Source organism: Phyllobates terribilis, unplaced genomic scaffold, assembly GCF_046119375.1.
Source record: "Phyllobates terribilis strain yellow unplaced genomic scaffold, ASM4611937v1 Scaffold_12__6_contigs__length_324123572, whole genome shotgun sequence".
NCBI lineage: Eukaryota > Metazoa > Chordata > Amphibia > Anura > Dendrobatidae > Phyllobates > Phyllobates terribilis.
Window position 1 is genome coordinate 8,578,466 of NW_027362772.1, and position 26,747 is coordinate 8,605,212.

A 26,747-nucleotide genomic window follows, 5' to 3' on the forward strand; every position below is an offset into this window, starting at 1 on the left:
TAGGCCTAGGCCATTCCTGAACCGCCTGAACCTTCACAGGGTCCATCTCAAAGCCTTCGCTGTAGATAATGTAGCCCAAAAAACTAATTCTCTGTACAGCAAACTCACATTTCTCCAGCTTAGCAAAAAGCGAATTGTCAATTAATAACTGTAATACCTCACGTACGCTCTGCCAATGAGACTCCAGATCAGGCGAATAAATCAAAATGTCATCCAAATACACAACCACATTTTTGCCGATCAAAGGTCTAAGGATGTCATTAATAAGATTCTGAAAAAATGCTGGAGCATTGGTAAGACCAAAAGGCATCACCAGATTCTCAAAATGACCCACAGGAGTGTTAAAAGCAGTCTTCCATTCATCACCCTCCTTCATGCGCAACAAATTGTATGCCCCCCGGAGATCAATTTTAGAGAACCACTTGGCCCCCACTAACTGGTTAAACAAATCAGGAATCAATGGCACTGGGTAAGGATTGCGTACAGTAATTTTATTAATCTCACGAAAATCCAGACAAGGACGTAAACCACCGTCCTTTTTTTTAACAAAAAAAAAATCCAACAGCCACAGGAGACTTGGAAGGCCTAATGTGACCGGCGGCCAAGCTTGTCTGTATGTATTCCTCCAAAGCCTTTCTCTCAGGAATAGTAAGATTAAATAAACGACTTTTAGTAAGAGTCGCTCCAGGGACAAATTCAATGGTACAATCATAGTCTCTATGGGGAGGCAAAATTTGTGACTCCTTCTCAGAAAAAACTCTCCAAAAATCCTGAATAGGTACAGGTAATTCCCCTTTTTCCACCGCAGCAATAAGTCCGTTACAACACTTGTCATAACACTTAGGGCACCAGGACTTAATTTCATTGGTAGACCAATCCAGTACAGGATTGTGCAATTTTAACCAGGGTAACCCCAATATTACTGGAGAAGGCAAATTATCCAATACCACCAAATCCAAATTCTCTTGATGAATACCATTAATAGTGAGGGGAAATTCACAGACCTTATGAATAACACTCTTCAAGGGAGAGCCATCAACAGAAACCACAGCAATAAGGGATGACAAAGTTTTAGGTTGTAATCTAAGTTTTTCCAAGAATCCCCCATCAATCACATTTAGAGTAGAACCACAATCCACAAATACCCGAAATTCAATTAATTCATCCTGAGCAGCGGTAGTAGCAGATAGGAATACTCCCTTAGAATTTAAACAGGCAATACGTGCATCACTGACCATTTTTTTTTCTTTCTTCATACGAAGCACACAGTTCTTAATAAAATGACCAGAATTTCCGCAATAGAAGCACAAGCCTTCAGAAAGCCTGCGATCTTTTTCCTGAGAGCGGGGTGGCATCGCCCCAATCTCCATCGGCTCTCCATTGTCAGCACAGACCCTCTCAAGACTCGGAGCTGACATAGCAGAGGATTTGCTCTCATTAACCCTTGCACGCAGTCTTCTGTCCACCCGTATAGCTAATTGCATAGCCTCCTGCAAGTTTCCAGGTGTGGGATAAGCAATCAGTAAATCCTTAACCCTATCACCTAGCCCTGCAAGAAACAAGCTTTTCAAAGCTGAATCGTTCCACCCCACCTGGGCCGACCACTGACGGAAGTGAGAACAATATTTTTCCACATTACCTGATCCCTGTCTCAAACGTCTCAATTCAGACTCAGCAGATGAGACACGATCAGGATCATCGTACAACAAACCCAAAGCAGAAAAAAAACTATCCACTGATCTAAAGCACGGATCACTAGGTTGGAGAGAGAAGGCCCATCCCTGAGGATCTTTGCACAAAAGTGACATTATGATCCCTATGCGCTGTGATTCATCACCAGAGGATCCGGGTCTCAAACGAAAATACAATAAACAAGCATTTTTAAAAGAAAAAAAAATCTTGTTGTTCGCCAAAAAATAAATCAGGCAGACGTACCTTTGGTTCCACAAAATGTGCTCCAGAACAGCTACTCACGTGTTGTTGGAGCTTGGCCACCTCCAGAGAGAGTCCCTGCAAGCGTTGAGCCAAATCTTGAACCGAGACCATGATGGAAAACTGAAGGTCTTTCCTTACAGAAAATTTTTTTTTTTTTCTTTTATGGCTGGACTTACTGTTATGATCTGCTACAGGGACTAAGGAAAGACAGGAGATCTTTCCCTACAATAGAACTAAACTAGATCCCTACGATGTAACGGGGAACCTGATCCTGCGATCAGACCCGCTAAAGTCCTCGGCTAGTCTGTACGAAGACCTATAGATGTGAGGGAGGGATCCCTACAAGAACTAGGGACTGGGATAAGTTGGACACCTCCTAGCAGAAATAGTAGCAGTCAAAGACAAACACACAACAAAAAGCATAGAGGTCAGAAGACCTAGCAAAACTAACAGAGAACGGCAACAGAGCACCAAGCTAGCTCAAGAGTAGTAAATACAATGAAGTCCAGCAAGGCCAGGAGGGCGGAGCCGGATTAAATAGGCAAGAATGGTCATGTGACCAGCAAACTAAAAAAAACCTAACAGGAGAGTTCTAACAGCAGTGGTGTCACCCGCAGACACTGTTCCTGGACCCTGGAGTTCAGCCCACAAAGTCGGGTGCTTTGCTACCATGTGCCTGATCATGCTGGTGGTGGTCAGGCTGGTAGTTTTGCTACCCCTGCTGATGCTGGCCTGGCAGGTGGTGCAAATGGCCTTTTTGGGTTATCGGCAGAGTCTTTGAAAAACAACCAGACTTGGAAAAACCTAACAGTTGTACTGGCAACATCCGTAGTGTTGGTGTTACGGGGAATGGTTGCCCGCCTTCTGTCTGCGGCCACCACACTGCTTCTTCCTGCCTGTTGGGGTGCTCTGCTTCCCTCTCCCTGTGTGTTGCTGTCCTCGCTCTGCATGTCCTCCTGCCAGGTTGGGTCAGTTACTATATCATCCAACCAGTAACCTTTTCACACTGCTCTGTGTTCAATAGTGGTGTTCTGCGGTCCCCTATTAATTGGGACAGGAAGGTCGAGCGAGAAGATGTGGTGTTTGTTGTCGCACAATTTCAGCTTGCCCACGGCCTCGGCCTCTGCATGCACCATCACCATCCCGTCCAGTTCCCTGTCCCTTGCTACATGCCTTGCCCATTTTAAATGGAGGACAATATCTTTCACGCTCACTACAAATGGCTGAATTTGGAGCGAACTTATATGTGATCCGTTTGACGATAAACCACAGTTTTAAATACCGGGCCTGTAGGTAACTATTTTTAACAGCAAACCGGTGTCAATAACTTCACTGACACACTGAAACAAAATTTTAATGGAGGCCAGAAATAGCAATATTTAATTAAAAATAAAGATTATACTTACCTTCCGATGTCCTCCCGGTGTTTTCTCCGCTACGTCTGGTGTCTTGGGCGGCTCGCGGTGGTGTGAAGGACCTGCAGTGACGTCATTGAGTCATGTGTCAGGTCACATGACTCAATGACGTCATGGCAGGTCCTTCACAACACCGCGACCCATACAGCAAACCAGAGAGAGGGGAGAAAACACCAGGAGGACATCGGAAGGTAAGTATAATCTTTATTTTTTATTTTAAATTATTTTTTTACCATGGTACCCAGGTCTGGATGAGAGTCTCCTCTTCTCCAGACCTGGGTACTATCCGCACATTGAACCATGTGATATCCTCATGTACAGATGCAGTGGTGCGGATGTCACGCGGTCCAATGCAAGTCAATGGTGGCGATTACACTGCGTGTCCGCAAAATTAATGGACATGCTGCGTATTTTTCCGCAATGATAATCCGCAGCGGAAATTTCCACAGCATGTGCACAGCACATGCGGATTATCATTGGCGACCACGGGGCACGTATTACCAAGTGTTTTTTAAGCGTTTTCGCTGCGGAAATTCCACGGCAAAAACACTTGAAAAACGCATAGTGGGCACGCAGCCTCAAGATGGAGAAGCTTAGTGTAGTACCAAAAATATAAGTGGCTATCTGAAACCTATTATGATGTATCCAACCTTTAATTAATATTCTGATTATATATTCTGTGTTAAGGTATACTTTATCTGTGAATGTATCTCACTGATACATAGCTTCTTAACACAATATACTGTCTGGGAAGAAAACCTTGTTCTGATTTATAACCCGGTGTAGGATTTACTCTTATCATATGTAAACATTATGACAGAAGTGATGGTGTGAACAGGTCTTGTCCGGCATTGCTGATCTGTGATCGCTGCCACTGTCACAGGATTGGGATGTTTTATACAAAGCAATAGGAGGCGCAGCTAAATATAAGAGGGGTGCTACAGGTGGCCTGTGTAATGCATATAGTATAAAGAGGGAGAGAAAGCCATAGGTACAAAAAGCCGGGCACACCCAGATACTTGTACTGCAAAAATATAATATTTTATTAAACAAGGATTTGACAAAGACCAATAAATCACACAAAAAAACATTAAAAACATTTAAAAATGAGGAGAACCCATGCAAGGGTATAGTGTCCCAAACATGCACATACAGGTACTTAATAATTTGTGGTATCAATAATCATTTAGAATTTTAGATTTAAAAAAAGATATATATATGCTACTGACCATGAAGTAAATCATTAATAGCCCAATGTGCAAATATTCATGATTATAAAATACAATAGTATATGACTATAAAATGCAGGATGTCAGGATGATTAGGTGACTCTAGCAAGCATCCCTTACTTTGACTCCTCAATAATACTTATTAGTGTTGAGCGAGCATGCTCGACACTGCTCGGTACTCGCCCGGGCATCTCACTACTCGGGATGTTCGGCGAGCACCGAGCATTTCCGGGTTACTCGGGCGGGAGCTCGGGTCTCCGCCCTGCACGTTTGGCGCTCTTTACAGAGCCAATGAACATGCAGGGATTGCCAGCCAGTCACTGTAATGCTGCAGCCATGTTGGTTGTGGGCATTACAGTGATGGGCTGGCCGCACAGCGTCACCTCGAGTATTTAAAACCGGGCGCCGCCATCTTGGACACAGTCGCTCCGGATTAGACAGTGTAGGGACAGCGCTGCTGATTTAGGGAGAGATATCAACTGCGAAATAATTAGTGTAGGATCTGTAAAGGCTGCCAGAACAAACAAACAGTCCTTTTCAGGACTAATATCCATCCCAGATACCAGGCAGGCAGGCTGTATAGGAGACACAGTGGTTATACCAGCAAACGCTGCATTACAGTCCTGTGTGCTCCTGTTGCTGAAAATGCTGGACTTAGCACCAGGTGTCGGGGGCCAGGAAAAATCCTTTTTTTTTCATCTAAATCCTCCTTTTTTTTTCCTCCTTCACACTGTACAAATACCCGTCTTATTAACCTTTTGGTGCCCCCCCCCCAAAAAAAAAAAAGCGTGTCTGTGATTTTTCAGACACAAATATAACTGTTGAAAATAGTATGGTGTAGGCTAGAGAAACAGAAGTGTTGTTTTGCAGTTCCACGGTTCAAATCGCTGTACTATCCATTTTTGGGCCATTAGTATCTAAAAAAAAAACTGTTTGAGTGTGTCGCTCACTGTTCAGCCGCAAATATCTCTATTTAAAAAAGTGTGGTATACCCCAGTAAACAATAACTGTGGTTTTCCTCTTCCACGGTTCTAATCTACTCTTTATTACCCTTTTCCATTGATAGTGCAAGTGTAAGCTATTTTACTTCATTTACAATGGGCAAGGCGCGTGGCAAGGGACGTCGAAGTGGACGTTCTGGTGATGGTTCGTGCAGAGGACGGGGCCGTGGCCAAGGTGAAAATGTGCCACAACCAACAGCCACATCTTCTCGCTCCCACTTCTTGACCGAATTACTAGGGAAGCACAGAACAACACCAGTACTGAGAACTGATCAGTGTGAACAGGTTACTAATTGGATAGCAGATAATACTTCCAGTTACCTGGGCACCACCACCTCCGGTCTGTCTTCCACACGGTCAACTCTTAGTAGCCGTGAGTCTCGACCGCATACTCCTCCTTACCCTGATGCTCCTTCCTCCCACCATGCCGAGTGTCGTCAGACAGCAAGTGATCCCACACTTGGACACTCTGAAGAGCTGTTCACTGGTCCATTTCCATATTTGGGCCCCTCGCCTGATACGCTTGAAGTGGTGGAAGAGGAGATCCCATGTTGCGATGCCCAAATATTTGAACAGCCACGGCCACAGGAAGTCGACGTTGGCAATCTGTCACAAGAGGTGGACGATGACGAGACACAATTGCCAGGAAGTGAGGAGGAGGATCGTGGTGCGCAAGTGGAAGTGGAGGAGGTGGTGGATGATCTAGTAACTGACCCAACGTGGAAGGAGGACATGCAGAGTGAGGCCAGCAGCACACAGGGGGGGGGGAGGCAGAGTACCCCAACAGGCAGGAAGAAGCAGTGTGGTGGCCGCAGACAGAAGGCAGGCAACCGTTCCCCGTAACACCAACACGAGGGACGTTGCCAGTACAAGCGGTAGGTCTTCCAGAGTCTGGAATTTTTTTAAAGACTCTGCTGATAACCCCAAAAAGGCCATATGTTCCACCTGCCATGCCAGCATCAGCAGGGGTGACAAAACTACCAGCCTGACCACCACCAGCATGATCAGGCACATGGCAGCAAAGCACCCGACTTTGTGGGGCGAAACCCAGGGTCCACGACCAGTGTCAGCGGGTGTCACCACTGCTTCTTCCACTGTTGTGCGTGCAATAAAACCCCCTGTTGTGTGTGCAAGGCAATCCCCTGTCCATACTGCATGTAAAGATGCCCCCTCCTCTCAGTCTTCACTTGATATGGCAGTTTTTCAAGAAACAGCATCAACGTCCACGTCCACGTCCCACCGCAGCATTCAATTGTCCATATCCCAGACCTTTGAACGAAAGCGGAAATTTGCAGCTAACGCCCCACAGGCCACAGTCCTAAATTCGCACATTTCACGACTGCTTGCGTTGGAAATGCTGCCTTTTAGGCTGGTGGAGACGGAATCCTTCCGCAATCTTATGGCGGTGGCCGTCCCTCGGTACTCGGTCCCCAGCCGACACTATTTTGCCCGGTGTGCCATCCCCGCACTACACAAGCACGTGTCCCAAAGCATCTGCCGTGCCCTCAATAACGCAGTTACTGGGAGAGTCCATCTGACAACGGACACGTGGACAAGTGCTTGTGGCCAGGGACGGTACATCTCTCTGACGGCACACTGGGTAAACATAGTGGAAGCCGGGACCCAGTCGGACCTTGGGACGGAACACATCCTCCCCACACCGAGGATTGCGGGCCCTATGTCAGTCAGAGTTGCCCCCACAGTGTACAGCTCCTGCGCATCCTCCTCCTCCTCCTCCTCCTCATGTTCAGCCTCCATCTTAGATATCACCACATCAGTTACAAGCTGGAAGCATTGCAGTACTGCCTCCACCAAGCGGCAGCAGGCTGTGCTGAAACTCATAAGCTTAGGTGATAAACCTCATACTGCTTGTGAGTTGTGGACAGCTGTGAAAGAGCAGGCAGATCTGGGGCTGAGACCGCTGAACCTACATCCCGGCATGGTCGCGTGTGACAATGGCCGTAACCTGGTGGCGGCTCTGAGGCGAGGTGAGATCACACACGTACCATGCCTGGCTCATGTGCTTAACCTCGTGGTTCAGCGGTTTCTTAAATCGTACCCCGAGTTGCCAGATCTGCTCGTGAAAGTACGCCGCCTGTCAGCTCATTTTCGCAAGTCGGCTACAGCTTCCGCCGCCCTTGCTGTGTTGCAGCAGCGTTTGCAGCTTCCGGCACACCGACTGGTGTGTGATGTCCCCACACGTTGGAACTCTACCCTCCACATGTTGCAAAGGATTTGTGAGCAGAAGAGAGCAGCTGTGGAGTACCAGCTGCAACAAGGCTGTCGATATTCAGGTCAGACTCCACACATAAGACCTCAGGAGTGGACCTGGATGTCTGACATATGTACCATCCTGACAAACTTTGAGGAGGCCACCAAGATGGTGAGTGGCGATGACGCCATCATTAGTGTCAGCATCCCACTTGTCTGTCTTTTGCAACGCTCTCTGCAGAGAATTAAAGAGGAGGCATTGCAGCCAGAGTATGATGAGATGGATCAAGAAGCCGTAGCGGGCGATTACACACAGCCCAGCCTCATCTCATCCCAACGTGCATTGGGGGACAATGAGGGAGAGGAGGAGGAGGAGGAAGAACAGGAGCTGCTATCATGCATTGTAGACGGTAGTACCTGTACAAGTGTCATACCGTCGGTTCAGCGTGGGTGGCCTGAGGACAGGGGGGAGGAGGAAGAGGAGAAGGAGGAGGAGGAGAGCATGGTCAGTCGTCATCTTGGTGAGGACACGGAAATCTTGCCCGTTACCAGTATGGCACGCATGGCTGACTTTATGTTACGCTGCCTTAACCGTGACCCTCGCGTTGTCAAAATGTTGGGTAACAGTCATTACTGGTTGGTGACACTTGTAGACCCCCGCTACAAGGAGAACTTTCACTCTCTTATTCCTGAGGTGGAGAGGTCTACAAAAATGGGGCAGTACCAGAAGGCCCTTGCTGCAGAACTCTTAAAAAAATTCCCATCTGAACACGCTAGCGGCAGAGGTCACAGTTCGTTGCCCAACCAAGGCGTACAGGCGAGAGAGATGCAACTCCAATCCAGCAGAGGCAGGGGAACACTGTCAACGTTCTGGGACAGTTTTCTGACACCCGCCCAGCTTACAGGCCCTGAGGCGCGGGGTACTCTCACAAGGAGTGGAAAGTTTCAAAAGATGGTGAGGGAGTACCTTGCCGACCGTACCAGCGTCCTCCGTGATTCCTCTGTGCCTTTTAATTATTGGGTATCCAAGCTGGACACTTGGAATGAACTCGCTCTGTACGCCTTGGAGGTCCTGGCCTGCCCTGCCGCTAGCGTGTTATCGGAGCGTGTTTTTAGTGCCGCTGGGGGAATTATAACTGATAAGCGCACTCGCCTGTCAACTGACAATGCTGACAAGCTGACCCTTATCAAAATGAACAAGGGCTGGATTGGGCCAGACTTCTCATCACCACCAAATGACAGCAGAGTAACATAAAGTCAAATCCACTGTGTTATTTCGGGAGGTGTATTCACATGCACCGCTTCACACCCACACATGGGTATACGCTTCCTCGTTTCGGCTGTTTTATCTTCTCCTTATCCTCAGCCTCCACCACCACTATACAACCAGGGTGCCAGCATTGCAAGTTCCTCCGTCCTTATTTTTGGCAGCTTTTGCTTGCAAGGCATAAGCAAATACTATGGGACACCCACTCCCCAATAATGGGACTTATGTTTGTAATATGCTGTACTGCATGGCTCTTGTAAGGGGCATTGCAAGTTGCTCCATCCTAATTTTTGGCAGCTTTTGCTTGGAAAGCATAAGCAAATACTATGGGAGACCCACTCCCCAATAATGGGACTTATGTTTGTAATATGCTGTACTGCATGGCTCTTGTAAGGGGCATTGCAAGTTGCTCCGTCCTAATTTTTGGCAGCTTTTGCTTGCAAGGCATAAGCAAATACTATGGGAGACCCACTCCCCAATAATGGGACTTAAGTTTGTAATATGCTGTACTGCATGTGACGCGCCCCCTGGGCCGTGTGTACTCGTGTGTGGGATACCCGGTGCCGGGTCTCTGGGGTCTGTAGTCTCCGTGGCGGTGACCTGGTCCCGTGGCTCAGGCTGGTCAAACCAGTGGCAGTCTTTCTTAGGTTTTGAGGTTAATTGTTCCACTGCGCCACCCGTGGATTGCGGTCAGGGAGTACCACCGCTGCGAGGCAGACCACTGAGGCTGGTGTTGTGTGCGCAGCAGAGAATGGGATAACTCCCCACGGGAGGAGTATAGCCTCAGGGCAGTGAGTGTGGATGATGGGGGTGATGGTGCACGAGCGCAGCAGGAACGACTCAGAGTCTTTGCAGTGCAGTTCAGGGTCTTTACTGATGATTATAAGGTAGACCCTCCCGGGAGTACTGGCTAGCATAAGAGGCCTGGTCAGTCTGTGAGCAAGCAGGAGTTCCCCTGGCCAGGTGGAGTTGTAGGCCTCGAAGTCTGTCTGCATTCTCCCTGGCTACCTTGCTGTAAGCGAGTAGAAGTAGCCCACGTCCGTGAGTGTACCGTGTAGTGCTCATCCGTATGGCTGGTGACTTGGGGCCTTCTGTTAGCCTCCGCTCCACGACGGCGGTGCTGGTCCCTTGCTTGTGACTGAGCCTCCGGGCTTCTATGGCCAGAGGACCTGAAATCCCCTGCCGGCTGGTTTCTGCTGCTGGATATATAAGTCCTCACAGCCTCGGACTCCTGTGTCCGGTTCCTATTGTCTTCTGCCAGGGCGAGCTCTGCTCAGCTTCCAGCCCCTGGTCTTTAGCTCCTAGCTCCTACAGAGCTCCTTGCTGTTACTTTCCCTTGCTCTCACTCTGACTCTGACTGTTCTCTGACTCACTCAACCCCTCCCCAGATCCAGTTTATAAGGGCAGAATACTCCCCTCCCAGGACTGGGGCAGGAGGATGTTGCATGTTTAAGGGATCCTGACCAGGAAACCTCCCACTTGCTCTCCGACCTAATATCTCTATTACTGTGGTGACCAGACCCCTGGGGTGCCACACATGGCTCTTGTAAGGGGCATTGCAGTTCCTCATAATTTTTGAAAAGCCTTCCATTCACTGCTTAGGCCAACAGTGCACAGGAGACCCAGTTGCTATAAATGGAAAAAAAGGTTTAGTTAACGCCCTCTGACCTTCATGTCATTTCCAAGGGGCATTGGAATGCATCGAAATTTTTGGTAGGCATTGCACTCACTGTATGCCCTATAACTGTGTAGCCGAACCGCTCCTTTTGTTACAGAAACATATCCTACAAGACATATCTGGTTGACTGGCCTGATATTGATGTGAATGGTCCCTGTTCCTCCTGCTCTTTCTCCTTTGCCACTACCTCATCCATCATTTATCACCTGAAGCTTTTTTTTAACGGGAGTCATAGAACTTGGATAGTAGCAGGAAAACATCCAGCAATCCTCGGAGGAGGTAGGATATGCGCCAAAACGCTGACCACCTCAGGCCTAGCCGCTACTACATACATGCGCTTGCATTACAACAAAACAAAGCAGATGCTAACTTCTATCATCCTCATCATGCTCCTCACCTTGGTACTCTCAACTCCCCTGATGGAGAAGCCAGGGCCCACCGGAGGAGTCTGATAGTCCGGTGGGCTCGGCCAATGCTGCCCTAAAGCAGACCAGGCTAAGAAAAGTGTGGGAAAGGTTACCGGGACAAATAGGGGTGGCTGGGGACCGAGTATAGACACCCGGCCACCCCCTGGAGGCTGGGGAGCAAGCGGGGACACCCGGCCACCAGGCGGCTGGGGACTGAGTATGGATACCAGGCCGCCGACACAGCCATGGCGTGGTGGCCAGATTCCGCCTCCACATGCCTAAAAGGCCCAATTTAAAGTGCAAGCAAGCAGTATGGTATTGCAGCCTGCATTGCAAGGAATGGGAGAGGTACAATTGAACACTGCCCTGGGACAAGGACTTGAATGGGGATAGTTGCAAGTCTGCAACGACAGGTGCAAGGTGGGAGGCATCTTCGCATGTACCATGAACAGGGGTTTGGCATACACACACTACAGCGGAATAGGCTCTCCTTCCCACTAAATGCACTGGGGAGGGCACAGGTAATGTTTTGGTATACGAGCTTAATCTTATGTATAAGGCACACCAGGACAAATAGGGGCGGCTGGGGACTGAGTATGGATACCTCGCTGCCGAAGCAGCCATGAGGTAGTGGCCAGCTTCGGCCTCCTCCAAACTAAAAGGCCCCTTTTCAAGTGCAAGCTAGCAGTATGGAATTGCAGTCTGGGGGAGGGTGGGTGGCAGGCTGCACACTTACACTTGCATTAAAAGAAAACATAGCAGATGCTAACTTCTGTCATCATCATCATGCTCCTCACCTTGGCACTCTCAACTCCACCGATGGAGAAGTCAGGGCCCACCGGAGGAGTCTGGTTCTCTGGTGGGCTCGTCCAATGCTGCCTAAAGCAGGCCGGGCTAAGAAAAGTGTGTGGGGGGATGTTCCAAGGAGAAATAGGGGCGGCTGGGGACCGTTTATGGACACCCGGCTGCCCCCAGGCGGCTGGGGACCGTGTGTGGACACCCGGCCGCGGGGCGGCTGAGGACCGAGTATGGACACCCGGCCGCTGGGCGGCTGTGGACTGAGTATGGATTCCAGGCCGCCAACACAGCCATGACGTGGTGGCCAGATTCCGCCTCCACATGCCTAAAAGGCCCAATTTCAAGTTCAAGCAAGCAAGCAGTATGGTATTGCAGCCTGGGGGTGGTTGGGTGGCAGGCTGCATGCTTGCGCTTGTGTTGCAAGGAATGGGGGAGGTACAATTGAACACTGCCCTGGGACTAGAACTTGCATGGGGATAGTTGCAAGTCTGCATCTTCTGATGCGGCAAGGATCACTTATGATGGGCACACTTTTAGACAGTGACCTGGGAGTCAGATATGCTTCCACGGGTCTTCCCCATGCTGTTCCCATGTCTTTTCAGCACTTTATGCATGTGTTACACAGCACATGGCCAGATAAGGTTGTAAAATGTTAAAATGACATTTCCCGGTGAATGCATTTGTCATAGTTGAAAGCAATACAAAAGTGCAAAAACGCATAAAAAATGCTACTTGTGAACATAGCCGAAGGTGTGGAGGAGTATTTTTGTTTTTGGTGATTTATTTTAACTTATACACAAGTCTTTTCCCTGGAAAGGAACTTCCTTAACATATTTCACAGGAAAAAAGTTTCACTTTCGTTTTTGAACGTTTTATTGTGAGCCCGTAAAAGTGGCTTAATACCTCTGACCACGTTGTTGACAGCAGTGACCTGGGGGTCAGAAATGCTTCCTGGGGCGATCCCCATGCTGTCCCCATGTCATTTGAGCACTGTCACTATCGTTTTGGGCACTTGTTAGGCTTTTAAAAGACTGCCGGGGGTGCCACCGCAAAAATGCTCGAGTCTCCCATAGACTAACATTGGGCACGTTGCTCGGGTCGAGCACCCGAGTATCACGGCGAGCTCGGCCCGAGCTTCGAGCACCCGAGCATTTTAGTGCTCGCTCAACAATAATACTTATGCATATTGCATTTTACCCATATCTTATATACTATTGCATTTTATAGTCATATAAAATTATTGTTGATACCACAAATTATTAAGTACCTGTTTGTGCATGTTTGGGACACTATACCCTTGCATGGGTTCTCCTCTTTTTTAAATGTTTTTAATGTGTTTTTTTTGTGATTTATTGGTCTTTGTCAAATCCTTGTTTAATAAAATATTATATTTTTGCAATACAAGTATCAGGATTGGAATGTTGGACAACAACCTATGAACTTTCATACTTACGTAATATTAGGTTGGGTAAGCCTTTTTCTAAAATATAAAAGCTGTTGAAGAATTCAGTTATGGCAGAAGCATTGTGGACCTGTGAAGAGGACGCTCTTCACAGTGTAGGACCTAGGACGCATTCTCTGCCCATCGCTGAACGCTTCTCCAGCTGAAGTTTCCAGACAGATGATGTACATGCTACTAGGGAAATCTTTTTCTTCTGCAATCTAATAGTAAGTTTGTAACCTTTATAAGTATTTAACCTTGGTAACCTTTAATCTACAAAAGTGTACGCAATATCATAATATCATACTATTCCTATTCCTTTGATTCTGTATTTCATCTTTCAAATTAACTATTATAAATAAAATCACGTTATATTACAAGTGGTTGCCTTCTTTAAAGCCGTATCCGAACCTTATTGCTAAAAACTTGGCAATACAGATGCCCGTAAAAAAAAATTTTCTACAGTATGTTCATGTATACCCCCCAGGGTTAAATGTTTGTCAGCCCATACACTTAGTGCATGGGCATTACAAGTATAGGAGACCCGCTCCTTTCTAATGGGAACATTTTTTTATGAGGACCTCCTCCACGTCTCTTCCAAGGGGCATTGGAGTGCCTCCCAATTTTTGGCAGCCCTTGCTTTCACTGCATAGGCAAACACTATGGGAGACCCACTTCCTAATAATGGGAACATTTTTTCATGAGGCCCTCTACGTCTCTTCCAAGGGGCATTGGAGTGCCTGCCAATTTTTGGCAGCCCTTACATTCACTGCATAGACCAACACTCTGGGAGACCCACTTCCTAATAATGGAAACATTTCTACATGAGGCCCTCTATGTCTCTTGCAAGGGGCATTGGAGTGCCTCCCAATTTTTGGCAACCCTTGCATACACTGCATAGGCAAACACAATAGGAGAGCCACTTCCTAATAATGGGAACATTGTTTTCAGCAGGCCCTCTGACCTCCACGTCTCTTCCAAGGGGCATTGGAGTGCCTCCAAATTTTTGGCAACCCTTGCATTCACTGCATAGTTAAATAGAATAGAATTCAGCATTCAGGGTTATACAAATACTATGACATTTTTGATCAGCAAGAGATATGCAAATACATTTATAAGTCAACACAACACAATAGTGTATTACTCTTGACTTAACAAATCTAATTGTCTGGCTTATTAAGATTTTAGGCTGTATCGTCACATTGCTCCCCCAATCTTAATTAGCCAGACATGGCAGGATCCCAATCATCCTTCTCCACTTATTTGAGACAGTCCATCAGCACGTCTTTAAGCACAGACATGAATGTAAGAGGTCTCACCTTCATTAGAACAAAACTCTATCATCCAGTTTGCTCAGAACATATTCCACTTCTTCCTTGCAAATAAACTCCAAACGTAATTCACGAAAACAGACTGGTATCCATTGTGTCCACACATGCTGTCCTCTGCATCCTTTGGTTCCTGAATTAAATCCGATGAGTGTCGGTAGTCTGGTATTAAATCTATGGAAGCTGGCACAGCTCCTGTAGTTGCCATTTCTTGTTGAGGCTATACATTCACTCTGATCCTATTCCCAAGGCCGGGCTGGTGGGGTTGGACATAATGGTGTCGGAAACCTGCTGTGTATGCCTCACCTATGGTCTGCTGGGTCTGTCTAAATGCCTCCCTGGTTGTGGAGCCCTTTGGATGCTGTGTGCTCCCACCTGTTAGCAGGAGAATGAGAGACATCCTTCAAGAAAGTAGATGGATTGCATGGCGTCCAAAGAGACATGGATTTTGATTCTACATTCTAGCCTAAGGGTACCGGTTCTGACTGGAAAGATTCGGATCTGCTCCATTAACCATCAGAGAGACATGGATACATTTTGGGGAGTCCAGGAGAGGACGAAGAAGTCACCTGGCCCCATGGATATGTTGTTTTAGGGTTGCTAGGAGGGACCCACCGGTCTCCTAGAACCCATGAAGACATTTAGAGTTGCCAGGAGGGACCCACCGGTCGCCTGGTACCTTGGAAACTCTCAGAGAGGTCAGATTTGGACCCTCGGGTCTCCTGGTCTTGTACCTCGATGGACTGCTAGCTTTCTAAGCTTGCCGCTACCTTCTGTATGTAGGGGTCCGCCAGAAGTGGGGGGCCACTGGTTAGGGGTAGTCAGCTCTGGAAGTCTCCAAAGTCACAGCTGGTCTGTCCCAGGCAGGCGGAGAAGAAAGGGTGAGACTGTGTAATGTTGTACCATATTGGGTATTTGCTGGGAAATGTTTACGCCCACGGAAGACCCTGGGTGTTCCCTGTGGTCCTTCCCACTTAAGTGCACTGGAGAGGGCATGGGCAATGTTCTGGGACCTGTGCAAGGTGGAGCCGACACCAGGAGAAATAGTGGCGGCTGGGGACCGAGTATGGACACCCGGCCCCCGCCATGAGGTTGTGAACAGCTTCCACCTCCACAAGCCTAAAAGGCAGTTTAGTATTGCGGCCTGTGGGTGGATGGATGGCTGCATACTTGCGCTTGCATTCCAAGTAACAGAAAACTAAGGAGATGGATGGCCTCATCATCATCACAACCTGCCAGGTTTGCACTATGAACTCTCCTGATAGAGAAGCCAGAACCCACCGGAGGAGTCTCTGGTGGGACTGTCCAACCCTGCCGAGAAGCAGCCCTGGCTAAGAAAAGTGTGTGGGAAGGTTCCCGGACACTTTATGGTAGCTTTGTTACTGTAGCCTGACTCCAGTGAGATGTACCATTCCTGGCCACATAAACCAGTCCACAGCTTCTGCGTGCACGAGCCTAAAAGTCCAAATTTCAAGTTCAAGCAATCAGTCTAGAAATCTAGCAGTATAGTATTGCAGCCTGTGGGTGATAGTTGCAAGTCTGCAACGACAGGTGGAGGGCGGGAGGCATCTTCGTATGCGCCAAGGATCACGTCTGATGAGCACAGTTTTAGGCACTGACTTTGGAGTCAGAGATGCTTTCAGGGGTCTTCCCCATACTGTTCCATATCTTTTCAGCACTGTATGGATGTGTCTGATCATGTCTCACACACCACATGGCCAGATAAGCTAGTAAAATGTTAAAATGACATTTACCTGTGAATGTACTTTTCACCTTTTAAAGCAATGCAAAAGTGAAAAAACGCATCTGAACCGCTATGTGTGAACATAGTCCAAGGTGTGGAGGATCATTTTTGTTTTTGGTTCCTTATTTTGCCTTATATACAAGTCTTTACCCTGGAAAGGATGTTCCTTAACATATTTCCCAGGAAAATCCATTTTGGATTCGTTTTTGTATGCTTTATTGTGAGTCTGTAAAAGTGGTGTAATACTCTGACAACATTGTTCACAGCAGTGACCTGGGAGTCATAAATGCTTCCGGGTGTCTTCCCCATGCTGTTCCCATGCCATTTGAGCACTGTTCCTATTGATTTGGGCAATGTCCGGAAGGGGAGGAGGGCGACGGAAAAATGCTTGATTTTTCCATAGACTTACATTGGGCTCGTTGCTTGGAGCACCTGAGCATTGCTCGCTCATCACTACTAAGCACCTTATATTATTTTCATGCACTCACTATTGTTGTTCATTTACTGCGAGAGTAGTTACTTTTTATCTTGGGTCTTTTAAAGTATTAAACATGAACATTTTATTTATGGTAAAGCTAATTTGTCCAATTACTTCTGAGACGCTGAAATGAGGAGACTTCATAGAAAAATAGTAGCAATTCCTAAACGTTTCACAGGATATTTTTGTTCAACTCTTTTAATAAAAACCTGAAAGTCGCCACTTCAATTACATCTCACTTGTTTCATTTTAAGTCCAAATTCGTGGCCTGCAGAGCTGAAATCACAAAGATTCAATCACAGTCCAAATATTTCTGGACCTAACTGTATTCATATATTTACACTTAATGCACAAATATTACATCTCTGGCCCCCAAAACAAAACTCAAAATGTTCTCCTGTCCCTTTTCCTAACTCCCAATCCCAAAATAGATGAGGACATTCGGAGTTGCCCATCCTCAACCTTCTGTAGACTTCTGGAGATAAAGCGTCTTCAGCCTCGGCTCTTTACTTCTCCTACAAACAAAAAGGGGGGAAAATGAAACACTTTTTTTAATCAGTTATTTTTTATTACAGGTTTTGTTTTTTTAAAGGGAAATTACAATAAAATGTCCCCAATCCCTAATGCTGGCGTAAGATTATCTCTAGAGACCCCTGTACAGGAATATTAGGGCTCCAGCGACATCTATTATACAGAGAATAGCGCTGTCTCCATAGCTCTGTACACAAGGACATAGAGATCAGACCAGGTCCTCATATTCAGCTTCTATTCTACTCAAACCCTCTTTATAAGAACAAGATCAGAGTCTCATTCTACCGAGCAGAGAAGCTCCAGGGACAAAGACCCCGTCTGCTCCTAACACGCTGGGGGCCCGGAGGATCCAGCCACGGGGCCCCGATTCTCTCAATTGTGGCCCCAGCGTTTCTTGTAGAATAAATCCCTTTCTCATCCAGTCCTGTAGTAATGACTTTATTAGGTTTTGTAGGAGGGTTCGTCTGACTCCATCTTATGTCATCAATATCTGTGCGAGAAACAAGAAACCTCCGAGCGCAGATTTACCGAGTGTCCAGAGTCAGTTCTTCTACAGTCTGATAAAGAGCCGAACCTGGGGAGTATACAGCTGTATACAGCGTACACACACGGCTCCGCTCTGTACACTCTGATGAAGAACCGCAGTGTCTCCGAGCGAACCTGGGGAGTATACAGCTGTATACAGCGTACACACACGGCTCCGCTCCATACACTCTGATGAAGAACCACGGTGTCTCTGAGCGAACCTGGGGAGTATACAGCGTACACACACGGCTCTGCTCCATACACTCTGATGAAGAACCGCGGTGTCTCCGAGCGAACCTGGGGAGTATACAGCTGTATACAGCGTACACACACGGCTCCGCTCCATACACTCTGATAAAGAGCCGTGGTGTCTCCAACCGAACGTGGGGGGTATACAGCTGTATACAGTGTACACACACGGCTCCGCTCCATACTCTCTGATGAAGAACTGAGGTGTCTCCGAGCAAACCTGGGGAGTATACAGCTGTATATAGCGTACACACATGGCTCCACTCCATAAACTCTGATGAAGAACCACGGTGTCTCCGAGCGAACCTGGGGAGTATACAGCTGTATACAGCGTACACACAAGGCTCCGCTCCATACTCTCTGATGAAGAACCGCGGTGTCTCCAACCGAACCTGGGGAATATACAGCTGTATACAGTGTACACACACGGCTCTGCTACATCCACACCTCGTACATGTGCAGCTCCGCTCCGTACACCTCGAACCTCCGTACACCTCGAACACACGCGGCTCCGCTCCGTACACCTCGTACACTCGTGGCTCCGCTCCGTACACCTCGTACACACGCGGCTCCGCTCCGAACACCTCGTACACGCGTGGCTCCGCTCCGTACACCTCGTACACGAGTGGCTCCGCTCCGTACACCTCGTACACGCGCGGCTCCGCTCCGAACACCTCGTACACGCGCGGCTCCGCTCCGTACGCCTCGTACACCCGGGGCTCCGCTCCGTACGCCTCGTACACCCGGGGGACCGCTCCGTACACCTCGTACACGCGCGGCTCCGCTCCGTACGCCTCGTACACGCGCGGCTCCGCTCCGTACGCCTCGTACACGCGCGGCTCCGCTCCGTACGCCTCGAACACGCGCGACTCCGCTCCGTACGCCTCGAACACGCGCGGCTCCGCTCCGTACGCCTCGTACACGCGCGGTTCCGCTCCGTACGCCTCGTACACGCGCGGCTCCGCTCCGTACGCCTCGTACACGCGCGGCTCCCCTCCGTACGCCTCGTACACGCGCGGCTCCCCTCCGTACGCCTCGTACACACGGCTCCCCTCCGTACGCCTCGTACACGCGCGGCTCCGCTCCGTACGCCTCGTACACGAGCGGCTCCGCTCCATACGCCTCGTACACGAGCGGCTCCGCTCCGTACGCCTCGTACACGCGCGGCTCCGCTCCGTATGCCTCGTACACACGGCTCCCCTCCGTACGCCTCGTACACGCGCGGCTACGCTCCATACGCCTCTACACGCGCGGCTCCCCTCCGTACGCCTCGTACACGCGCGGCTCCGCTCCGTACGCCTCGTACACGCGCGGCTCCGCTCCGTACGCCTCGTACACGCGCGGCTACGCTCCGTACACCTCGTACACGCGCGGCTCCGATACATACACCTCGTACACGCGCGGCTCCGCTCCGTACGCCTCGTACACGCACGGCTCCGCTCCGTACGCCTCGTACACGCGCGGCTCTGCTCCGTACGCCTCGTACACGCGCGGCTCTGCTCCGTACGCCTCGTACACGCGCGGCTCTGCTCCGTACGCCTCGTACACACGCGGCTCTGCTCCGTACACCTCGTACACGCGTGGCTCTGCTCCGTACACCCCGTACACACACTGCTCTGCTCCGTACACGCGCGGCTCTGCTCCGTACACCTCGTACACGCGCGGCTCCGCTCCGTACGCCTCGTACACACACGGCTCTGCTCCGTACGCCTCGTACACACACGGCTCTTCTCCGTACACCTCTCATACACGCGCGGCTACGCTCCGTACACCTCGTACACGCGCGGCTCCGCTCCGTACACCTCGTACACACGCGGCTCCGCTCCGTACACCTCGTACACGTGCGGCTCCGCTCCGTACACCTCGTACACGCGCGGCTCCGTACACCTCGTACACGCGCGGCTCCGCTCCGTACACCTCGTACACGCGCGGCTCCGCTCCGTACACCTCGTACACACGGGGCTTTGCTCCGTACACCTCGTACACGCGCGGCTCCGCTCCGTACACCTCGTACACGCGCGGCTCCGCTCCGTACACCTCGTAAACGCGCGGCTCCGCTCCGTACACCTAGTACACGCACGGCTCCGCTCCGTACACCTCGAACACGCGCGGCTCCGCTCCGTACACCTCGTACACGCGCGGCTCCGCTCCGTACACCTCGTACACGCGCGGCTCCGCTCCGTACACCTCGTACACGCACTGCTCCGCTCCGTACACCTCGTACACGCACTGCTCCGCTCCGTACACCTCGTACACACGCGGCTCCGCTCCGTACACCTCGTACACGCGCGGCTCTGCTCCGTACACCTCGTACACGCGCGGCTCTGCTCCGAACACCTCGTACACGCGCGGCTCTGCTCCGTACACCTCGTACACACGCGGCTCTGCTCCGTACACCTCGTACACACGCGGCTCTGCTCCGTACGCCTCGTACACGCGCGGCTCTGCTCCGTACGCCTCGTACACGCGCGGCTCTGCTCCGTACGCCTCGTACACGCGCGGCTCTGCTCCGTACACCTCGTACACACACGGCTCCGCTCCGTACACCTCGTACACGCGCGGCTCTGCTCCGTACGCCTCGTACACGCGCGGCTCCGCTCCGTACACCTCGTACACGCGCGGCTCCGCTCCGTACACCTCGTACACGCGCGGCTCCGCTCCGTACACCTCGTACACACGCGGCTCCGCTCCGTACACCTCGTACACGCGCGGCTCCGCTCCGTACACCTCGTACACACGCGGCTCTGCTCCGTACGCCTCGTACACGCGCGGCTCTGCTCCGTACACCTCGTACACGCGCGGCTCTGCTCCGTACACCTCGTACACACGCGGCTCCGCTCCGTACACCTCGTACACGTGCGGCTCTGCTCCGTACACCTCGTACACACGCGGCTCTGCTACATCCACACTGTAAACCCCTCCTGACCCCACACATAAACTTCAGCTCATCCAGCACCATGACAACCAGCACAGCAGAGTCCTGCATCCACTGAGGCCCCTGATCATGTGACCCCTGACTCCTCCCCTCCTGTGACCCCCTGACTCCTCCCCTCCTGTGACCTCATCACAGCTCCTGTGCTCACACAACAGCTATATATCTTGTGGGGGCTCTGCAGGTGGAGGTATGTGGAGACCCCCATTACTGGGCGCAGGGGGCATTAACCCCTTCAGCACGGAGACTCTTTTGGGGTCTTGTGTTGCCCCTTTATAAGAATCATAAGGTTTCTGTTCTGTTTCCTGTAATAGATACATACGACCCAACTATGGAGACAGGAAGGGAGGAAACGTATTGTTCTCAGAGTACAGGACCCCCACAGTGTAATGCCCCCATTATGCCCCTTATGCAGGATGTATGATGCCCCCACACAGTGTAATGCCCCCATTATACCCCTTATGTAGGATGTATGATGCCCCAACACAATGTAATGCCCCCATTATGCCCCTTATGCAGGATGTATGATGCCTCCACACAGTGTAATGCCTCCATTATGCCCCTTATGCAGGATGTATGATGCCCCCACACAGTGTAATGCCCCCATTATACCCCTTATGTAGGATGTATGATGCCCCAACACAATGTAATGCCCCCATTATGCCCCTTATGCAGGATGTATGATGCCCCCACACAGTGTAATGCCCCCATTATGCCCCTTATGTAGTATGTATGATGCGCCCGCACAGTGTAATGCCCCCATTATGCCCCTTATGCAGGATGTATGATGCCCCCACACAGTGTAATGCCCCCATTATGTCCCTTATGTAGTTTGTATGATGCCTCCGCACAGTGTATTGCCCCTTATGCAGGATGTATGATGCCCCCACACAGTGTAATGCCCCCATTATGCCCCTTATGTAGTATGTATGATGCCCCCACACAGTGTAATGCCCCTTATGCAGAATGTATCATGCCCCCATTATGCCCCTTATGTAGTATGTATGATGCCCCCACACAGTGTAATGCCCCTTATGCAGAATGTATCATGCCCCCATTATGCCCCTTATGTAGTATGTATGATTCCCCCACACAGTGTAATGCCCCTTATGCAGGATGTATGATGCCGCCCACACAGTGTAATGCCCCCATTATGACCCTTATGCAGTATGTATGATGCCCCCATTATACCCCTTATGCAGTATATATGATGCCCCCAGACAGTGTAGTGCCCCCATTATGCCCCTTATGTAGTATACAGTTATATGAAAAAGTTTGGGCACCCCTATTAATCTTAAGCTTAATGTTTTATTTAAATTGGTGTTTTTGCAACAGCTATTTCAGTTTGATATATGTAATAACTGTTGGACACAGTAATGTTTCTGCCTTGAAATGAGGTTTATTGTACTAACAGAAAATGTGCAATCTGCATTCAAACAAAATTTGACAGGTGCATAAGTATTGGCACCCTTATCATTTTCTTGTTTTAAATTCTCTTACCTATTTTTTACTGACTTACTAAAGTACTTTTTTTGGTTTTGTAACCTCATTGAGCTTTGAACTTCATAGCCAGGTGTATGCAATCATGAGAAAAGCTACTTAAAGTGGCCACTTGCAAGTTGTTCTCCTGTTTGAATCTCCTCTGAAGAGTGGCATCATGGGCTCCTCAAAACAACTGTCAAATGATCTGAAAACAAAGATTATTCAACATAGTTGTTCAGGGGAAGGGTACAAAAAGCTGTCTCAGAGATTTAACCTGTAAGTTTCCACTGTGAGGAACATAGTAAGGAAATGGAAGAACACAGGGACAGTTCTTGTTAAGGCCAGAAGTGTCAGGCCAAGAAAAACATCAGAAAGGCAGAGAAGAAGAATGGTGAGATCAGTCAAGGACAATCCTCAGACCACCTCCAGAGAGCTGCAGCATCAACTTGCTGCAGATGGTGTCACTGTGCATCGGTCAACTATACAACGCACTTTGCACAAGGAGAAGCTGTATGGGAGAGTGATGCGAAAGAAGTCGTTTCTGCAAGCACGCCACAAACAGAGTCGGCTGAGGTATGCAAAAGCACATTTGGAGAAGCCAATTTCTTTTTGGAAGAAGGTCCTGTGGACTGATGAAACCAAGATTGAGTTGTTTGGTCATACAAAAAGGCGTTATGCATGGCGGCAAAAAAGCACTGTAGCGTCGGCGTCCCTGCCTCCTGCTAGGCAGGGACGCTGTTCCCCTCACCTCTCCGCTCTGTGCCCGGCGTCTTCCTCCCGCTCTGCTGGCAGCGCGCGCTGCTTCCCGGCCACGGTGCTTAGGGCGCGCGCGCGCTCCCCCTCTCTTAAAGGGGCCGCGCGCGCCGTCCTAAGGAGTCCCCGGCCAATGGCCGGAGGACTTCACCATATATAAGGCACCTCCTCCAAAATGGAGGTGCCCGAGCAATGTTGTTGCAAAGCCTTCACTCTGCTTCAGCCCTCAGGTTCTGTTTCCAGTTACCTGCCAGTCACCTGCCAGATTCCTGCCTGTTACCTGCCAGTCATCTGCCAGATTCCTGCCTGTTACCTGCCAGTCACCTGCCAGATTCCTGCTTGATACCTGCCAGATATCCGTTTACCTGCTTGCAAGCCTGCGGTTCGACGGTCTGCCTTCCGACACCTGTCAGTCTGTCTATGGACCAGCCTGCCCGCTCACCTGGGAGCGCTCATCTGCTACCTGCCTGCTAGCCTACCTGGAGGCTCCGCCGTCACTTGCCGTGACCACCTGCCTGTCCAGAGACTCTTGTCTGCTCACCTGGGAGCGCTCATCTGCTAAGTGCCTGCTAGCCTACCTGGAGGCTCCGCCGTCACTTGCCGTGACCACCTGCCTGTCCAGAGACTCTTTCCTGCTCACCTAGGAGCGCTCACCTGCTACCTGCCTGCTAGCCTACCTGGAGGCTCTGCCGTCACTAGCCGTGACCACCTGCCTGTCCAGAGACTGTCCCTGTCACTTGCCGTGAGTACCCGTCCTTCTACCCAGAGACTGTCCCTGTCACTTGCCGTGAGTACCCGTCCTTCTACCCAGAGACTGTCCCTGTCACTTGCCGTGACTACCTGCCCTTCTACCCAGAGACTGTCCCTGTCACTTGCCGTGACTACCTGCCCTTCTACCCAGAGACTGTCCCTGTCACTTGCCATGATTACCTGCCCATCTTCCCTGGGAGCCACCCGCTTCCTTACAAGGACCGCCCCCTTGTATAGTTGCTCAGAGGTTCCGCCTCCCAGACCCTTTACAGTTTGCTCGGGCCATGGAATCCGGTGGCACCCAAGCTCCCTCGCTCTCGGACCTATGTCATGAACTGTCCCGTCAGAGGTCCCAACAGGAGTCCATCCTGAGTCACCTGCGGAGTGTCAACTCTCGCCTGGACACTCTGTCTGCTCCACCTGCAACCACCGCTAGTGTCATGACTCGCAACCCGGCAGCGCCGCTGCCCACCAATACCATGGTATCCTGTCCCGGAGCCCGGTTTTCTGCACCTCCTCGTTTCGGAGGTGACTCCGCTCAAGCTCGGGGCTTCATAAACCAGTGCACCCTGCACTTTGAACTCTTGTCCCACCAGTTTATCTCCGACCGGTCCAAAGTAGCCTTTATCATGTCCCACCTCACGGGAGAGGCTCTGGCTTGGCTAAATCCTCTGTGGGAGAGAGGAGATCCCCTGGTGTCCGACCTGCCAGCCTTTCTCACGGCTTTCCGGAAAGTCTTCGACGAACCCGGACGGAAGATCTCACCGTGGGCCAATATGCCATACGGTTCCGTACCCTTGCTTCGGAGCTGGCCTGGGAAAACGACGCTCTGGTGTCTGTCTTCTGGGAGGGTCTGTCCGGCCGTATTAAAGATGAACTCGCTGGTCGGGACATTCCTACCACTCTCGACGACTTAATAACACTTGCCACCCGGATTGACATCCGATTCCAGGAGCGCGCCAAAGAGGTCACCCGTGAGAGGAGGTTTCCACGTCTAGCCCCCACCTTCCAGAAACCCGTCTCTCCCTCCGTTACTCCCCAGGCACACTCACCTGAGCCTATGCAGGTCGACCAGACCAAGATGGTCAAAACCCGTCAAGACTTACGCCGTGCCGAGGGGAGCTGCTTCTACTGTGGCAGTAAGGAGCACCGGATCCGTTCCTGCCCAGAGAGGTCGGGAAACGCCTGTGTCTAGGATCGCTCAGAGAGGTCGCCCTAGACAAAAGTAAACCCTCTCCATTTCTGATGCTGTCAGTCTCTATCACCTGCGGAGAGAACCGCTATTTCGAACTGGCTCAACTTGACTCAGGAGCTGCTGGAAATCTCATTTCTCAGTCTCTGGTAGAGAAATACCGCATTCCCACCAAACCTCTGGCTGTACCCTTATCTGTCGCCGCCGTGGATGGGGGCCTCTTACCACATCCCATCCAACTCATCACCGAATCCATAACTCTGCAGGTGGGAATGCTGCATTCTGAGAGCATCTCCTTTCATGTTCTGCCTGGACTCTCTCACGCACTCTTGTTAGGCCTACCTTGGCTCCAGAAACATGCACCCGTGCTTGACTGGCAGACCGGAGAAGTCCTTCGCTGGGGACAGGACTGCCATAGGACTTGTCTAGTTCCCGTTCATCCTGCTCGTCCTTCTCCTACCCCAGTCAGTCTACCCGGTCTACCGGTTCCCTATTGGTCTTATGCGGATGTCTTCAATAAAAAAGAAGCAGAGACATTACCCCCTCATAGACCTTATGATTGTCCAATCGACCTGATACCCGGCTCTACTCCTCCCCGTGGGCGTATCTACCCTTTGTCCGCAGCGGAGACCCGGTCCATGTCAGAATATATTGAGGAGAATCTGGCCCGGGGATTTATCCGGAAATCTACCTCCCCGGCGGGAGCAGGCTTCTTCTTCGTCAAAAAGAAGGACGGCTCACTCCGTCCATGTATAGATTATAGAGGCCTTAACCAGATTACAGTGAAGAATAAATACCCCCTCTTGCTCATTCCTGAATTATTTGACCGCCTGAGGGGGGCTAGAATCTTCACCAAACTGGATCTCCGTGGGGCGTATAACCTGGTCCGTATCCGTCAGGGGGATGAGTGGAAGACGGCATTCAACACCCGGGACGGCCACTATGAGTACCTTGTAATGCCCTTCGGTCTCTGTAACGCTCCTGCCGTCTTTCAAGAGTTGGTCAATGACATCTTTCGTGACCTTCTCTACTCCTGCGTGGTGGTGTACCTGGACGACATCTTGGTCTTCTCTCCGGACCTTCCTACTCACCGGAGGGATGTTCGTCAGGTCCTGCTCAGGCTCAGGCAGAACCACCTCTACGCTAAATATGAGAAGTGCATCTTTGAGCAGACCTCTCTTCCATTTCTGGGCTACATAATCTCTCAGACCGGCCTACAAATGGATCCTGAGAAACTGTCTGCCATCCAGAAGTGGCCCCGACCAGAGGGGTTGAAGGCTATTCAGCGGTTCCTGGGCTTCGCCAACTATTACCGCCTCTTCATACCGCACTTCTCTTCCCGGACTGCCCCCATCTCTGCGCTCACCCGTAAGGGTACTAATCCCAGAAGATGGCCGCCCG

The 26,747-nt window shown here is 50.4% G+C and overlaps 2 protein-coding genes across 2 annotated transcripts in view; both read left to right on the plus strand.

Annotated features, from left to right (window-relative positions):
- The window catches only part of LOC141171879 (uncharacterized), a 307,194-nt gene that overhangs the window by 208,026 nt on the left and 72,421 nt on the right, over positions 1–26,747 (plus strand). The window lies entirely within an intron of this gene.
- Positions 21,277–26,747, plus strand: part of LOC141171883 (uncharacterized) — a 35,725-nt gene continuing 30,254 nt past the window's right edge. The window contains exon 1 of the mRNA XM_073655520.1: positions 21,277–21,359. The gene's annotated coding sequence lies outside the window, so the exon portion shown is untranslated. The remainder of the gene's footprint in view (positions 21,360–26,747) is intronic.